Below are 14,889 nucleotides of genomic sequence, written 5' to 3' on the forward strand. Positions count from 1 at the left end.
CCAGAATAGCGCCAGCATATGAACGTAGTCTGCACACGGGAGCTGGGCAGAGCATACATGTCACTTATACTGACAATATTTTTGCCTGTAGGGCAGGAACTTCCAGGTTATAAAACCTCACGAATGTAGACGGGGAGGCCCAGCCCGCCGCCATACAAATGTCGTGGATAGAAATTCCGCTGGACCAGGCCCACAACGAGGCCATGCCTCTAGTGGAATGGGCTCTGATGCCCAGAGGGCACTGCAGGTGTTTGGAGGCATAAGCTGCTGCTATCGCGTCCACTATCCACCTGGACAAGCTCTGCTTCGAGGCGGCAAGACCCTTGGTGCGTCCGCCGAAGGAAACAAAGAGCTGCTCTGAACGCCTGAAAGCGGCGGAGCGCGTGATGTAAACTCTCAGCGCCCGGACAGGGCATAGGAGGTTATCACTGTCCCCACCATCGGATGCTGGCAGAGCCGAGAGGGAAATAACTTGTGCCCTAAACGGGGTTCCAATCGCTTTGGGGATGTAACCGTGCCTCGGTCTGAGAATGACTTTCGAGTCATTCGGCCCGAACTCGAGACATGCAGGGCTAACAGATAGCGCGTGCAAATCACCCACTCGTTTGACTGAAGACAGAGCTATCAGAAAAACGGTTTTAAGCGACAGATACTTTAGATCCGCGGATTCAAGCGGTTCAAAGGGAAAAGCCTTTAGGGCCGCCAGGACCAAGGACAGATCCCACGAGGGAACCGAGGGGGGCCGCGGGGGGTTCATCCGTCTAGCTCCTCTGAGGAAGCGGATAATGAGCTCATTCCTTCCCATTGCCCGGCCGAGCGTCGTCTCAGCGAACGCTGTAATAGCGGCCACATATACTTTGAGCGTGGAAGGGGATCTGCCCTTTTCCAACAGCTCTTGCAAGAAGGAGAGCACCCGCGGAACCCCGCATGCGCGCGGATCCAGGTTTTGAGTAGCGCACCATTTAGAAAACACCGACCATTTAGACGCGTAGAGCCGTCTCGTGGAGGGGGCTCTAGACTGCGTGATCGTGTTCACGACCCCTTCTGACAGGTCAACGGGTATCCGTTGATCACCCATGCATGCAGCGACCAGCGCTCTGGATGGGGATGCCAGATCGATCCAGCGGCTTGGGAGAGGAGATCCTTTCTCACCGGGATCGGCCATGGGGGTGAGTGCGACAGCCTCACTAGCTCTGGGTACCAAGTTTGGTTTTCCCATCGCGGGGCTATAAGCAGCACTGAGTGGTGCGTTTCTCTGATCCTCTAAATGACCTGTGGCAACAGGGAGATCGGAGGAAAAGCATACAGCGGGAGGCTGGGCCATGTCTGGGACAGCGCGTCTTCGCTCTTCAAATAAAACTTCAGGCATTGAGCATTGTCTTTCGACGCAAAGAGGTCGATTTCCGCTCTGCCGAATAGGCGCCAGAGAAACTGGACTGTCTGGAGGTGCAGAGACCATTCTCCCGGGGGAATGTTGTCCCTGGACAGTCTGTCTGGACCGACATTCAGGTGGCCCGGTACGTGCGCGGCTTTCAGCGAGCGCAGCGAGCGGTAAGCCCACACGAGAAGGCGTTCTGTCAGCCTGCACAGATTCCTGGATCTGACACCGCCCTGTCGGTTCACATAGGATACCACGGACATGTTGTCCGAGCGGACTAGCACATGGTGATCCCGTATGAATGGGAGGAAGCGCCTGAGCGCGTTCTCGACCGCTATCATCTCCAAACAGTTTATGTGGAGGCATTTTTCCCGGTCTGACCATAGGCCAAAAGCCGGTTTGCCCTCGAACAGAGCGCCCCAGCCTGAGGTGGAAGCGTCCGTCGAGATAATTTTGCGGTGTGAGATAGCTCCCATTGTCACTCCCCGCTGGTACCAGTCGGCCGCTAACCAGGGCTTCAGAGCTGAAACGCAGCTCTGAGTCACTCTGATGCGAATACCGCCGGAAGCCCATGCTCTGTGAGGCACTCGGGCATTCAGCCAGCATTGTAGCGGGCGCATTCGTAAAAGACCCAGCCGAAGCACTGCTGCGGCTGAGGCCATACAACCCAGTAGCCTCTGAAATGTTTTGAGAGGTACGGTGCTGCCCGGCCGGAGAGACGCGGCCAGGCGTCGAATGCAGCGCGCGCGCTGTGTCGACAGACGGGCCGTGTACTGATATACCTGACCGTCGAAGGCGAATCTCAAGAATGGCCTGTGACGGGGTATTATCAGGATCTGAAAAGCACGCGTCTTTTAGATCGAGAGATATAAACCAGTCCCTCGGGCGAATTTGCGCGAGAATTTGTCTGGTTGTGAGCATTTTGAACGGTCTTCTCATAAGAGCCTCGTTCAAACGTCTCAGATCCAAAATTGGTCTGAGTGCTCCGTCCTTCTTGGGAACGAGGAAATAACGGCTGTAAAAGCCCGACTCGCTCATGGAAGGGGAAACCGGTTCCATAGCCCTTTTGCACAGAAGTGTATTTCTGCTCGAAGTAGATGTGCTACTTCCCCATTCACTCTGGTCTCGATACGCGCTTGAAAGCGCGGAGGGCGGCGAGCAAACTGCAGAGTATAGCCCTGTTTTACTGTGCTTAGCACCCGTTCTGATGCGCCTGGAATAGTTTCCCACGCTTTTGCGTGTGCAGCCAGGGGCAGAATGGCCTCCGGGCTCCGATCGCCGCGCATCGCGGGCTCGAGAGCTCGAAACGGAGGGGCGGGCGCGGCGCGCGCGCTCTTGGTGCTTAGATACGGCAGATCGCACGCAGCGATAGCTGGCCGTTTTACACACAGTGTCCCGGTGGCTTTAGACGGGGAACATAAAGTGTGAGGCGCGACGCGCGATGGCGGCGTCGGGGCGAAAATGTTCGTTAGTATGTGTGAGCGCTCGAGGGCGGGCACAGGAGTTACATTCAGGGGCGGGCGCGGCGCGCGCGCTCTTGGTGGTTAGATACGGCGGATCGCACGTAGCGATAGCTGGCCGTTTTACACACAGTGTCCCGGTGGCTTTGGACGGGGAACATATAGTGTGAGGCGCGAAAATGTATGTGTGAGCGCTCGAGGGCGGGCACAGGACTCACATTTAAAACATGACCGGTCGTGCAAGGCCGTGTGACAGAGCGGGCAGTGAGTAGGTGTGGGCACGGAGAAGTGGACACGTGACCTACTTTTAACACTAAAGCGGCTTTTGCCTGCTTCATGAGAGTGGGCTCTGTGAGAGACACGGGATGTATAGTGCTTGTGTACAGGGGTGAGCACAGAACGTGGGCACATTCACTGTACTAGAAACACATACGGCGTCAGCCGTGCAACCAGACATTATGCTCTTTTGACATTTTCTGGGTTGCCGTGAGAACGGCGGATGCGCGCAGGCGAGCGAGTAGATACCGGCTCGTTGACTGCGGGGTAAACAGCTGCAGTAGCCGTGGCAACGGGGACTGACAGAGCGTTAAGCTTCGACGGTGGTCCAGCCGCAGGGCTGCGGGATTTAACCGTCTTTTCTTCTCTCGTGTTTAGACGCTCAAAAAATACTCGAGCACTCTGAGAAGGTGTGGTGCGAGGGGCGGGTTCGCTTTCTGTAAGTAAGAAAGACTGGCCGCGAGCTCGGAGAAGCAAGCAGCATAAATTTTATTTTCCCCGAGAGCTGGGATCGAACGCGGGTCTCTCGCATGATAGCGTATGATTCTGCCACTGAGCCACAGGGGAATCACATAGGCTTTCAGTTAGCGCGAGCATATAAAAAGCGACCTCTTGTGTCGCGTCGGCGTTCGTTTGCAGGCGAGCGTGTGTTTAAAACAGGCTCGTTTACTGCAATAGTAATATTTCCAGTCGCCTGAACTTAAGAGGGGACTGAGAAATGTGTGAGGATTGGCGGTTGTCCAGCCGTAGCGAGACTAACACACTCTCTTCTCTTTTCGCCGGTGAGTGAGGCGCGCACGCTGAACGCTGCTCGTGACCGTCCGCTTTGTCATCCCTTGAACGGCGCAATCTGCACGGCCCAACGAGGGAGAGAGTGGGCTTGTTTTCTGTATGTAAGAAAAACTGGCCGCGAGCTCGGAGAAGCGAACAGCATAAACTTTAACTGCCGCGAGAGCGGGGATCGAACCCGGGTCTCTAGCTTGACAGTCTAGGATTCCGCCACTGAGCCACAGGGGAGAATACATTAGTACGCGGTTAGCGTCATCATGTCTTGTGACAGCGTTTGCTTGCAGGCGAGCGTGTATTTATAACAGGCTCGTATACTGCAATAGTAACAATTCCAGTCGCCTGAACTTAAGAGGGGACTGAGAAATGTGTGAGAATGGAGGTTATAGTCCAGGCCACGGCGGGACGAAAACACTCTGTTCCCCTTTCACCAGTGACGCGCGAGGACGGAGTAGCTTTCTTGTAACGTAAAGAAAGCTCAGACCGTCCGCTCCTGCCATCCCTTGTGAGCGGCGCAGTTTGCGCGGCTCGAACAGAGGGAGAGGAAACTCGCTCCGAGACCGTCCGCTCCTGCCATCCCTCGTGAGCGGCGTATTGCACGGCTCGAACAGAGGGAGAGGAAACTCGCTCCGAGACCGTCCGCTCCTGCCATCCCTCGTGAGCGGCTCAGTTTGCGCGGCTCGAACAGAGGGAGAGGAAACTCGCTCCGAGACCGTCCGCTTCTGCCATCCCTCGTGAGCGGCTCAGTTTGCGCGGCTCGAACAGAGGGAGAGGAAACTCGCTCCGAGACCGTCCGCTTCTGCCATCCCTTGTGAGCGGCGTATTGCACGGCTCGAACAGAGGGAGAGTACGGGTATCTATCACATTCACCTCATCTCCTGACGCGGCGGCGGCGCGGGCAGAGCCGGCGGTTGAGCGGCCGGGAGGGAGAGGGCGAGAGAGAGCTCGAGGGAGAGGTTCCGGCGAGCTCCTCAGTCACAACAGTCTCCGGTGGTCGCTGCGAGCGGCGCTTCTTATTGCGCGGCCCGGCAGGGACAGGCGGAGCGACAGCTTGGTCGAAAGCTTCAAGTCGAGCCCGCAGGGTCGACATTGAAAGCTCTTCGCACTCGGAGAGTGCGGTGGCGGCGTGCCCGCGGCCCAGTCGGAGAGCGCAGAGAGGTGGCGGTCTCCGTAGCTGAGCGGGGCGCGGCACGAGCCGCAAAAACGAGGCGTTTTTACAAAAACGCCTCGTGCTCTTTTAGAGTACACACAGAAACAGTAATAATGTAAAGGATATGTCGCCGGATAGCGTAGCAGGCACGGATGGCTGAAGGCGGCGAAGACGGCCGGCTTCCTCAGGCGCTGTCCTAAGCTTGCTGGTCGCTGGTTTCAACGGCGGCGGCTCTCAAGATCCAGCGATGCGAAGAGCGTCGCTGAAGACAAGAAAATCAGAATTTTAGCCTGTGAGCGCTGAATATATACACGCTGGCCACGCCCATTCTGACGGTTAGAAGGGCGCGGAGGGCGCGAAGCGCCCTCATTGGTTGCCGCGTTCATAGCGCTCACCGATAGGCTTAAGCAGTTGCAGCCGAGCAGCCAATGAGCACGCTTATACAGCCTGCCTAGGTCTGTCGGCTGCTGCACTGCGTTGACAATGAATACAAAATTAAGGATAATTTTTTGGCTTCAGATCTCGAAGAAAGAAGACTTTCCCGATGCGTAAGCTACTTACGCAATACGAGAGAACCTCTCGTAAGAGAACTCACAGCTAGGTGTGTTTGATCAGGGTTGGAGCTAAACTGTGCAGGACAGTGGCCCTCCAGGACCGAGTTTGAGGAACCCTGGTCTATATGGAGGAGTGGGCCAAAATCCCTGCTGCAGTGTGTGCAAACCTGGGGTGCGTTTCCCGAAAGCATCGTTGGCCAACTATGGTCGCAAGTTCCGTCGTTACCAATAGAGTTCAATGGACATTGCGATGAACTTGCGACCATAGTTGGCCAACGATGCTTTCGGGAAACGCACCCCTGGTCAAGAACTACGGGAAATGTATGAACGGGAAACTGTAATTGCAAACAAAGGTTTCTGTACCAAATATTAAGTTCTGCTTTTCTGATGTATCAAATACTTATGTCATGCAATAAAATGCAAATGAATTACTTAAAAATCATACAATGTGATTTTCTGGATTTTTATTTTAGATTCCGTCTCTCACAGTTGAAGAGTACCTATGATAAAAATTACAGACCTCTACATGCTTTGTAAGTGGGAAAACCTGCAAAATCAGCAGTGTATCAAATACTTGTTCTCCCCACTGTATATATATATATATATATATATATATATATATATATGTGTGTGTGTGTGTGTGTGTGTGTGTGTGTGTGTGTGTGTGTGTGTGTGTATGTATATGAAGCTGCCAGAGGTCCTGGACATCTTGTTCAGATACATGGCATCATGGATTCAATCAAATACCAACAGATAAAAAAAATCAAAACCTGACAACTTCTGCTAGAAATCTTATAACGGGCCATGTTTGGATCTTCCAACAGGACAGTGATCCAAAAACAAACATCAAAGTCAAACAAAAATGGGTCACTGAGCACAAAACCAAGCATCTGCAATGGCCATGATCCCAGTCCCCAGACCTGAACCCTATATAAAATGAGTGGGCTAAACTGAAGAGAAGCACCAACATGGATTCTGTAAGGAGGAATGGTCTCTGATCTCTTGTCAGTTATTCTCCAAACTCACCAACCCCCCCCCCCCCCCCTTCAATTATTTACTTCAATTATTTACTTCAATTAAAGGTTAGATTTTTGCTCATTTTTTAAATAAAATATCAAAAGGATTAATGCAGATTTATTTTTTACAGCCACCTTTGATCATATCATTGATCAAGGGGGCAAATAATTCTGACCAGCACTGTAAGTATTGCGTACAAATTCTATTTGTTTCATTTATTTACTGATAGATAAAATTGTACACCTCTCTCTTCACCATAATGTATTCACATACACCTACACAGTCCACATGACTCAACAAAATTAGATCACTCTCACTGTAATCAACAAAGCTGTCTACATTGCGAACAGGGCCATGCAAGGACCAACATTTGTTCAAAGTATAAAAATTTGTGTGGAGCCAATTCACCTAGACGTGAAAATCACAACATAATACTACCATTAAAAAGTTTGGGATCAGTAAGATGTTTTTATTTTTTTAAAATTGCATTTATACTCTTACTTATCAAGGATGCCTTTAAATGATCCACAGTGACAATAAAGACATGATGTTACAAAAGATTTCTATTTCAAACAAACGCTGTTCTTTTGGATTTTCTATTCATCAAAGAATCCTGAAAAAAATCCACAAAAATATTAAGCAGCACAACTGTTTTCAACATTGAAAATAATAAATGTTTCTTGAGCACCAAACCAGCATATAAGAATGATTTCTGAAGGATCATGTGACACTGAAAACTAGAGTAATGATGCTGAAAATTCAGCTTTGTCATCACAGAAATAAATTTAAATTTTAAAATAATTAACATAGAAAACAGATGTTTTAATTGATAAAAAAATACAGTAAAAGAGTAATATTGTAAAAATATTATTACAATATTAGTTTTTACTGTTTTTTTAATCAAGTAAATGCAGCCTTGGTCAGCATAAGATACTTCCAAAAACTTCTAAAAACTAGATGTGCACGTCCTGGACCCATATCACTTTGCATTAAGAAAACAGAATTCTTAAAATGAATTCTGTTCACATTTTAAATTTAATCCATGAATGAGATAAAAGTAAATATATTTGTGTGTGTGTGTGTGTGTGTGTGTGTGTGTGTGTTTGTGTACAAAAAAAAAGAAAAGACGGGGTGTAACGGGGACAGGACTCAAAGCCAGCTGCGGTCTGTCATGTGCAGAAGGGATCAGAGATGAATAGAGCAGAGAGGAAGATGGGATGAAGGGAGAGATTTCTATGCAACTGTCTGCGTGTGTATATGTGAATAAAGTGCAGGGGGTTGTTGAGCAGAAAGGTTTGAGTGGGCATGCAGGACCACAGGAGCTGTCAGCACACGTTGCACCGCTGTTTCATATTTATATAAGAACGTTTTAATGGTCTTGGGCTCGGATTCTTAAAAGGTAATTACCATAATTATCAGAAACCCTCTCGTTTAGCCTGACATGGGGAGTCATTCAATTGAGGTACAGTGCTCACCAGAAATCAAGCACATTTCTTAGAAAAATTCGCCTGCGCTCGATCACTCGTCTTCTGAAGTTGTTTTCTGCCCTATTGTGATGTATATTTAAGTTCGCTTAAGTTCTCGATCTCGAATCTGAAATAAATGAAGGGCGGGACTTGATTTTGTCTATCTGGAATTGATTGGATCATTGGATGGTTGGGGTTTGCTATTTCTTTGATCTCGTGTGAATGACAGGTTGCCCCGCCCTCACGCTTCTAATAAATTATTTTAATAAATTCTGCAATATTTCATTAAAAATAAGAATGGTCAATTTGATTTCATGGAGACTAAATAAAGCTTAGCCCTGCATGGTGCAGTCAGGTAACTTCTATTGCCTAGACAAAGTGTGGGCCTAATGCTGATATTCAACAGAAATCAAAGACTTCTATTTAACATATACTGTACAGTCTGTGGTTATTCAAATGAAGTCAGACACTGAATATATCTCTTATCAGGAGTGTTATAATTGCGTCTGACGTTTTTGTTCTTAACCTGTGTTGGCCTCTCTTATAGAGAAACTGTAGCCTACGCTTTCACCTCCTTGTGAATAACATGCTGTCATTAGCATAGCTATTATGAGCATGAGCCCTGGTAGACTTTAGCTGTCAATCAAATAAACTCTTATTGAATAAAAATCTGAGATTCTACAGGTGCAAGAGACATTTTGTATGAAAAGTGAGTTGTTTAAAATACAGAGATTCGTGGTACTAATACTACTAACACTATTAGGGGTGGGAATCTTTTACCATCTCACGATTCGATTCGATTCCGATTCTTGAGGCCACGATTCGATTCAAAATCGATTTTCGATTCAAAAAGATTTTCGATTCAAAACAATTCGATTTTATTCATAATGATTTCTAATCAGGTTTCTGATCATGATCTACTCTCATCTGCTTTGCTATACAGAATGACAAACATAATGACAGACATTAAAGTGTCTTTTTCACATTTATTAAGTTCAATTCTCAGGGAAATGCCTTTTATCAAATACATTGAAAAAATGTTTTTACTTGGTACTTTTAAAGCAAAGTATTTATGATGACCCATAACGAACTTACTTCTAATACTTCCTATATTAATTTTATTAATAAAACAAATGGAAGTGATTTGGCAAGTCAACTGTAAGGTTATATTTGCCAGCATATGTCCCAACATTGCTGAGAACCAACAGGAAAATAAATGTGTGCTTGTACTAGCAGCATACTTGTAGTAAATTAATACAAACTTCAGCATATTCCGAATCTCTAGCATAGTAAATGTTAGCATTTAATAATAGACTTCTAACCAACATCCTCTTGTTAGTTCCAATTAGCAATATAATCCTTCATACAAAAAAAAAAAAAAACATTTTGCTGTAGCAAATTCACAAACAGTTTTCGTTCAAAAATAGCGAATTATGTACCAGAAGCTATCATAACATATAATGCTTGTGGACTTATGCATATTCTGAATAATTAGTAACATACAAAGTCGCTCTTGACTTATAGTACACAACTAAATAATAAAGAGTTATGACTTGAAATGTTTGCTGTATACCACAATCAAAAACAGCTTATACAAAGAAAGTGAATGAACATCTGCAGAGAGTAACTTACAGTCAAAATGTAACTTTTTGTGACTGGCATTGCACATTTGGCGCTCAGCCATCATGCGTCCGTTATGTGCGCGTCTCTGTTATGTGCACGCCACAGACTGTCCGCGCACGTGCACGTCCGCTTCAGAGTTCCGCCTTTTGCGTTCCGTCAATGTTACGTTATTAGAATTTTTTTTTTTTTTTTTTTAGAAAATCGATTTTTGACATTTGTGAATCGATTCAGAATCGTCCACGTCCCGAATCGCGATTCATCTAAGAATCGATTTTTTCCCCCACCCCTAAACACTATCCTCAGTAAGATGCAAGTTATGGTGGGGTCTGATACCCTCAAAGAAAGTCAAAACTAAATATTTAGGGGAGCCTTGCAATATTTATTTTGCATACCAGTAAGTGCATTTCAACATGTGAGTAAGCACAAAAGTCTGCGCCAGAATGCACTACTAGACACCCGCTAACAGAAATCGTGTTTGTCCGTGGTTACTATAGCAACAGTACAGTCCGCTGCTCAAACCCTGTCCATTAGCATCAATATCTAAAACGTATTCTTTTTTTTATAGCATTTGAAGACAATGACTTACAGTCATCAAACCAACTGTACATTGTTCACCCAGGTCTTATGTATGATGCACACCTTTTAGATTTTTGATATTTATGACAATAAACTGTTAAATCATATGCAAATATTGTTATGTATTTCACTACTGTATGGGATCATACACAAAATATGACAATATTTAAAGCTGAAAAGGGGCGGGGCTACATAAGGTCTATAGAGAGCCTAAGTCCCTCCCCTTCCGGTCGACCACCATGGGACCTTATTTCGGAAAAATATTGTATGGTAGTCAATGGCGAGAGACAACAAATATTTTGATCTCGTTTGAATTGTGCCCTGATTTACACATATGATGTTTGTCAATTTAAAAGATACATTTTAAAGTCAAGAAAGTCGCAGCTTGATGTAAAACTGCTGAGGTATAAGACTGTGAAAATACGTAATTACAAAGACTACAAACCCAGAAGGCGCACATGCGACGTCATACCTTTTCTCTCAATGAATGAAGCTAACTTTACTGAAGCTAACGTCTGTCATTTTATTCTATAGTCTTACATTATAATCGTAACGTTACGCCGTCATGCCTGAGTGTTTTGAGCCAGAATACACACATACGAGCAACGGATCTTGTGACGTACATAGTGCGAGACGAGAGATGTAGTTCATTGAGCGATTTTCACATAAAACTAAACGTTACTCTTCTGTTTTATGACAAACTGCGACTTTCTTGACTTTCATAATTACCTTTTAAATTGACAAACATCATATGTGTAGTTCAGGGCACAGTTCAGACGGAATAAAAAGATAAGTTATCTCTCGCCATTGACTTCCATACATATTTTTTCCGAAGTAAGGTCCCATGAGCCGGAAGCGGAGGGGCGGGACTTAGGCTCTCTATAGACGAATCCGGCGAAACTACCGGAAGTAAGCGGGCGCCATTACTGAGCTGCGCTCGTTATCCAACTTTTCAGTAGTGATGGGAAGTTCGGCTCTTTTCAGAGAGCCGGCTCTTTTGGCTCAGCTCCCAAAGAAGAGCCGGCTCTTTCGACTCCCGAAAGGCTCTTAATTTTGGATTTTTTTGTAGGCCTTTATTTTACCATAACTTTGCAAAAATGAATGGTTTGTGTGTTGAAAACCCTTTCATGTGCAGTGTTTTTATGCATTTATTGCACAAATTAACAACAAAACAGCAAATAAACAGCTCTGTTGTCATTGAATGCAAGTTTTTTAAACCTAGGGATCCTATATAAAGCGACGAGAATACTTTTTGTGCGCAAAAACAAACAAAAATAACGACTTTATTCCATTATTAATTTCCTTCTCTCTGGGCCTCGAGTCTTTTCACGTAGTGTTTTTGCGCAGCGCGTCAGTGTTGTACGACACACGCATCACACACATGACCAGCGTCGGCCAATAGTGAGCCTACGTGGTGACGTGTAACACAGACACGCTGCGCAAACACACTACGTGAACTAACTCGAGGCCCAGAGAGAAGGAAATGAATAGTGGAATAAAGTCGTTATTTTTGTTAGTTTTTGCGCACAAAAAGTATTCTCGTCGCTTGATATACTTAACATTGAGCCACTGTAGTCACTTAGACTATATTAACGATCTCTTTAATAACTTTTCTGGGCCAGCAAGTTTCAATCCCTTATAAGCCTATGGAGAAGTGATCCAGCTCTCAAATTTAATCAAAAATATCTTCATTTGTGTTCCGAAGATGAACGTAGGTCTTACGAGGTTGAAACAACATGAGGGTGAGTAATTACTGACAGAATTTTCATTTTGTGGGTGAACTAACCCTTTAACGTTGTTACGACTCGTTAACTTGCAGTGGAGTGCTGCTTCGCTTCACCCACCTCTCTGTTTTTACATAATGGTATGATCCCATATCCTCACATCTGATTGGCCGCGATGCGATTGCTGACCAATCAAAACAAAGTTCTGCCTTGAGGAAAGCAGAGAAAGGAAAAAAACTGGGAGCCGGCTCTCACTCGATGCGAGCCGGCTCTTCTGATTCACTACAAAGCATCGGCTCTCAGAGCCGCATCTTTTGCGCATGACACATCACTACTTTTCAGCGCTGCGCTCGTTGTCTGTTGACTTCCGGTCTGTATTTTCACAGCGATTTTGCGTGTTTATGAATGAACGGCTCGTTTTAAAATCTTCCCGGTCGACTGACATTTGTTAAGTCATCTGCTTTAAACATCACATTCTTCATGATAACTTTCGTCAACTTTACATTAAGTAAATCCACTTCAAAAGCTAATTACTCCTGGACAGCAGCGCCATAGAAATATACAGAGCGACCGCAAAAACGGAAGTTTAAAGACAATATTCTAAAGATGGAGGCGCCCTCGTTTCTCTGGCGCATAAGGTCTATTGGCCTTATGTGTGTGTGATGCTGGCTAATAGTGAGCCTACGTTCTGAAGTTGCGCTGCGATGTTACACTACGTGTGAGACAGCTCTCAGATTTCATCAAAAATATCTTAATTTGTGTTCCGAAGATGAACGAAAGTCTTACGGGGTTGGAACAACATGAGGGTGAGTAATTACTGACAGAATTTACATTTTTCGGTGAACTAACCCTTTAATTGGGTATTTTGGATGTTTTTTTCTCATTTATATCTTAAAAAAATAAATAATAAAATAACGCTTAAGCCTTGTCCCAGACTAAAATGCATGTTTGAGCCGTTTAAACTGAAAGCAACTATTAAAATATATCAGTGCTGTTATTGTCTCAAGATGCACACCAGTAATGTCACCATTGTGCTCTCCAATACAAACCATTCTCTTCCCAAACTTGATCAATACCATCCCTCACATTAACCAATTAAAAAACAAACTCAGAAATCTCAAAAATGTGTGTGTAACATATGTTCAAAGCATGTAACATGGACATTTCAGCTCTTGTTATTCTCTCATAAATAAAGGTAATTTCCAGATGGTCCTCACCAGTTCTAAGTGGCTTCCAATCAGTTCAAAGGAATGGAAAATTAGGCTAGCAGCTCTTCTGATTTTACAAATCACACAGGCACATATTCTCATGCATATCCATTGACACTCTCAGCTGTAAACTATGCAGAATGAGAAGTTAGGGAAGCAGAAATGACAATGCTCACAGCTCATCACCGTCTCTACAGCTCTGCCCTGTCACAAATCTCAGTGATGGCCGACAGCTAACCTTTTCCCTAGAAACAGGTTTCTTCCGTTACCTTTTGCCTAGTTTCCCTGAGTTAGGACCCCGTAAGAAAAACAGAAACTACAGTTACCTCTGGCATCTTACACAATGGTGTGTTTTTTCTTATTCAGCGAGTATCTCTTTGTTGACACAATCTGTCTTTTTGAAGGACTAACACATCAAAGTTTCTTCATGGACATTTGCCTCCCTGTGATTGCGAGTAAGGGGGTCACAGCTTGTGTCTGCAGCTGTGATTTCAGAAGAAACAGCACCATGCTGATCAGGGCATCAAGACAACACCTTTCACATCAGGAGACAGGAGAAAGCATGGAAAATGACACTCTTCATGAAGATCATTTTGATCATTTCACAAAATTGCTCCGTAGGGATGCATCGACATTAACATTCTGGCTGATATAAATAAACAGATCTTCTGTTATGTTGTGGCTCATTACTAATAAATGGGATATTAGAATTCTATATTTATAGTCAAAATATAGTAAAATTTGCCAAAGAGGTAACAAGTGCCTTATTTGTTAACAGTTAATGCATTAACTAACAAACTAACAATGAGCAATGTATTTTTACCGCATTATTAACCTTTGTTAATGTTAGTTTTATAAAAAGGATAATTTTAGTTCAGAGCATTAACTAATGTTTACAGATACAACTTTTGATATTGCAGTAGTAAATGTTGAGATTAATTAAAATTAATACATAGAAGAAGTAGAAGTATTGTTAATTCTTAGTTTGTTACCGCTAAAGATACTATTTAAAAGCATTATTCAATTATTAGTGTTTTTAAAGATTAACTTGAAGCGAGATTTAGATGACGGCAAACATAATCTAAGGGGCTGTTTACACTCCACCGTTTTCAACTAAAAACGTAAAACTTTTTATGCGTTTTGGCTGTTCATTTACACAACAACGTTTGGGTGCCTGAAAACGCAAACTTTTGAAAACGGGTTTCAAAGTACACGTTTTTGAAAACGGTCTCATTGTAAACAACAAAAACGCGAATCGCCGAAGACGATGACGTCATGCACATGCATATTACGTGTTCAGTCTATAGTGTTTCATCGCCATCTAATGGCCTGGCAGCAGAATACAGCGTTAGTCGTTTTCAGGGATCCTTGTGAATGGGGATCGTTTTGACAATGTTGTCGTCTGTACACGGAAAACTCAAAGGAAAAACTTCTCAGTTTTAAGTTGTCGTGTAAACGTCCCCCTAAGAGTAAAAATAGTGGAAATGAGCATGTGCAATTAAATATCCAATCTCAATCTATAGGATACATTTTGAATACATTACAACAAAACATCGCTAATGTTCAACTTTATCTGGTTTTGATAAGCAACTGTTAAATCAAACTTTTGTCAGTGTCTCACTGGAAATGATTGGTTGTACAAAACCCACTAAACTTTTTAGCTGACTTAAT

The 14,889-nt window shown here is 44.6% G+C and overlaps 1 protein-coding gene across 1 annotated transcript in view; it reads right to left on the reverse strand.

Annotated features, from left to right (window-relative positions):
- Positions 1–9,848, reverse strand: part of slc8a1b (solute carrier family 8 member 1b) — a 100,835-nt gene extending 90,987 nt beyond the window's left edge. The window contains exon 1 of the mRNA XM_081393829.1: positions 9,720–9,848. The gene's annotated coding sequence lies outside the window, so the exon portion shown is untranslated. The remainder of the gene's footprint in view (positions 1–9,719) is intronic.
- Positions 9,849–14,889: the final 5,041 nt, after the last annotated feature.

Source organism: Scardinius erythrophthalmus (assembly GCF_964197995.2).
Source record: "Scardinius erythrophthalmus genome assembly, chromosome: 19".
Classification (NCBI taxonomy): domain Eukaryota; kingdom Metazoa; phylum Chordata; class Actinopteri; order Cypriniformes; family Leuciscidae; genus Scardinius; species Scardinius erythrophthalmus.